This window comes from Elephantulus edwardii, unplaced genomic scaffold (genome assembly GCF_000299155.1).
Source record: "Elephantulus edwardii isolate Elephantulus edwardi_28Jun2011 unplaced genomic scaffold, EleEdw1.0 scaffold00173, whole genome shotgun sequence".
Lineage (NCBI taxonomy): Eukaryota > Metazoa > Chordata > Mammalia > Macroscelidea > Macroscelididae > Elephantulus > Elephantulus edwardii.
In genome coordinates, this window is record NW_006399923.1 from 3,735,259 (window position 1) to 3,739,203 (window position 3,945).

Consider the following 3,945-nt stretch of genomic DNA (forward strand, 5'->3'; position numbering starts at 1 on the left):
TGAAGTACTTATTGCAGAAGATCAAATAATGCAGCTTTCAATACGGATTGCATCTCAGTGTGAAGAAAACAAAAATTCTCACCACAAGACAGATAGGCAACATTATTATGCATGGAAAGGAGATTGAAACTGTCAATAACTTCATCTGTTGAATCTACAATTAACATCTTAGTGCCAGCAGTCCAGAAATAAGGTGATACATTGCACTGAGAAAATCTACAGGCAGGCACCTCTCCAAATTATTAAGGAGTAATGGTGTCTAATTGAGAACTATGGTGTGTCTGATTCAGATCATCATCTTTCTGATCACTTTCTATGCATCTGAGAGCTGGACAACGAATAACATCACTAAAGAAGGATTGATGTCTTTACACTGTGGTGCTGGAGAAGAGCACTAAACATCTCATGGAAGGCCAGAAGAACAAACAAATATGTCCTGGAAAGAAAGAAATATGAGGCTTCTCCTGGCATACTTTGGGCATGTTAGTAAGAAGAGGTGATATTCCTCAGACAATGACATTTTGCAAGGAATGGTGGAGGCTCAGTGAAAGAAAGGAAGATCCTTTACCCAGTGAATTGATGTCATGACTACCACAATGGGCTATTGTGTGTTAAGAAGTGTGAGTATGGCCCAAGATAGAAATGGATTCAGATCTTTCATTCACGTGATTACTATGAGTCATACTCAATGGAATATAACAACAACAACAACAAATATTTTTTTAAGAAACATATTGTTTATTTTTCATCAACCTTATTTCTGCTTTTTAAAGACTGTAAAGATAGTTTAAGACCACTCAGTGTTTGCTCTGACACAATGCCCTGAGCAGAGAAGGCTATCTTGTTGTCATTAAGTTTTTTTGACTGATAGTGATCCTCTGTCATGTTTTTGAAGCTATAAATATTTTTGAGAGATTACTGTCCTTGCCTATCCTAAGGAACTATTAATAGATATTTTTGCTAAGAAAAATAAAACCACAAAAAACACAAACACTTTTTCACAAGAACAGCCAGGACAGTAATCACTTTACTTAGCCATGCAATATCTAAAATGATAAAAGGGAGAAGGATGACAATCTTCTCCCATGATGACTGCTTCTGAAAACCCACTGACTGGTCAGCTATGGGTTGATTCTAATTAGATGGCGCACATCAGCCTGTTCACTGTTAATAATCAAAAAATGTTCACAAGAGTTTTTTACCATTATCATTTTAAGATAAAGTAATCATAACCAGTGAAGTGTTATCAACTGAGATAGCAGGAAACACACCATCAAGGCATTCAAATTGTGAGTTCATATCTATGTGGCATGTGACAGTTGTTCCAAAAGAACACTGAAAAGTTTAAATACAGGAACCATGTGCAATAGTGTTCTGCCTTTTCTCTATACATGTTCAATCCCTAAGCTGAGAAAATCATTTTACTAGCCTGACTATATGAAGAAAAACTTTGTATTAGAGTTGGAGGGAAATTCGGCCATAACCTGTGTTACACAAATGACACAATCTTCATTGCAAACAATGAAGAAGATTTGAAGCACTTGATACAGGAGATCAAAGACTAATCTTTAAATACAGATTATATCCCAATATCAAGAAGACAAGAAGCCTTCCCACTCCACCAATAGATAACATAAAATGAAATTGACGATAAATTAGTTTTACTTGGTAGCACAATTAATATACATGGTAAAAGCAGTCAAAAAATCCAAAGACATTATACATTGGGCAAATTTTCTGGCAAAAATCTAACCAAAGTTCTAAAGAACAAGAGTGTCAGTTTAAAAAGAAATGAGCTCCTGATACATAGGGTCACTGAGTCACAAGTGACTCTATGGCACATAACAACAATTTTAGTTGCATCCTATGCATCTGAAAGTTGGACAATATATAAGAATGACAGAAAAAAAGCAGCAACATTTTTGAATTATGTTATTAGAGAAGAGTATCTCATATCTCCTGGGCTCTCAAAAACCAATTGAGTCCGTGTTGGATGAAGTACAACCTGGGTGTTTCTCAGAAATATGAATAGTGAAACTTCATTTATGTACTTTGCACATGCCAATTGTTGGAAAAAGACTTCATACTGGAAGAGGTGAAAGGTCACAGGAAGAAAAGTAACCTTGATCAAGATGGCTCATTCCAGTGACTGGAAGAACAGGCTCAAGTTTATTGGAGATTGAAAAGTTGGCACAGGACAGGGCAAGGATCAAATCTGTTGTTAATAGGATCCTATAAGTTGTATTTCCCTGACAAGAGATAATAACAGTAATATTAATTATAAATCATTGATTCACCAAACCTGCCCTATTTCTTTATCATTGACAATTTACAATTCACATCTGCATTAGTTTTTTCTTATGTAAACAGTTATCGTGTTAAAGGCTTAAAACAACATCTGTTTCTTGTCTCACAGTTCTAGAAGTCACAATTTACACCAGTTTCTCTTTAAATCTTATGACATTGAAATATAAATGTCACTGGATACAAGCTCTTTCTTTTCAGTAAGCTATGGAGAGGAAATGACTTCCCAAATAATTTGAATTATTAGTATAGTCCAGTGTGCTGTGGTTGTTCTGAAGTGCCTTGTTCTTTATTAACTGCAGGCTGATATTTGCTGTTAGTAACTTCTATTTTTTTTTTTAATTTGCCTTCTATATTTTCAAAGGCAGGATTTTCTTGTGATAATTCTTCTTTTATCTAGAATCACGTCAGATTTTACTGCTGGTTCAAACGGCAGTAAATGAACTCTCTGTTTTTAGATTAAATAATAATTTCCTTTTTTATGTTCATTTGCATGTGTACCCTTGTATACCGGTAAAATTACTTTGATGCTTGATTTAATGAAACTTTAGTGGAACTCTCATCTCATCATATGTACAAATTTTGCCCAAATATAAAAGAGAAAGTTCATTTGAGGTGTAGTCTTTAGAATTCTGCCTATCTTACTAGGTACTTTATTCAAAACCCCAAACATATTTTCTTAAGCACTATGTAATAATATAGAACAATAGCAAGAATGTACTAATAGCTTTCTAAATAAAAAGGCATTGAAAGAATATACTGAACTAGATATCAAATGAAATGAAGATGAACTATCCTTCCCTTTGAACAGATTTATATTGTTCTTTATATGACTATGAGCATGCAGTATATTACATTGATTTGGAACTGACTTGACAGCAAGTAACAATAACAGCATAAATTACTCTCTCACACTTTGAAAACACTATCAAAGTACCCAAATTAGTTTTTTTTTTATGATTTAAGATTCAGATATATCATTGGAAACTCTAGGATTACTTTCATACATCTTCCAATTCTATTAGTTGTACAAAATTTATTCAATCATAAAAATCAATAGATAATTTTGTACACTGTTGAACTTAACTGGGAACCCCACTTTATTATTCCTTACTTCTATACACTCAATAAGACATTTCTACTTTAGAAAAACTGAAATTTGTCATAATTTTTAAGTCCTTCTGAATAGTTAACAAAGTCAACTCAGAGAATAACACTAAAACTAAACCAAATTCCATCATCATTGAGATAATTCTAACTCATAATGATCCTCTAAGATGCAACAGAACTGTCCATCATAGATACTTCTAAGATTGAAAAGTTTAAGAACGTAGTCTGCACATCGTTTATTCATGGAGAAACTGGTAGGTTTGTAACTTCTTTGGTTAATATATAAAAAGTTTGTTATTGTGTTTGTTTACAAATAAAACACTAAAATTAAATTTATAAGTTAATAGATTTTGCTGTTATGTGCCATAAAGTTGCCTGTGATTCACAGCGATTCTATGTACAACAGCCCTAAACTCTGCTCTATCCTGTGCCAATCTCACTATCTCCTACACACCTACCCACCGCCACTACCCCAGTCAATGAATCAATCCATCTCATCAAGGGTCTTCCTCTCCTACACTGTCCCTCCAC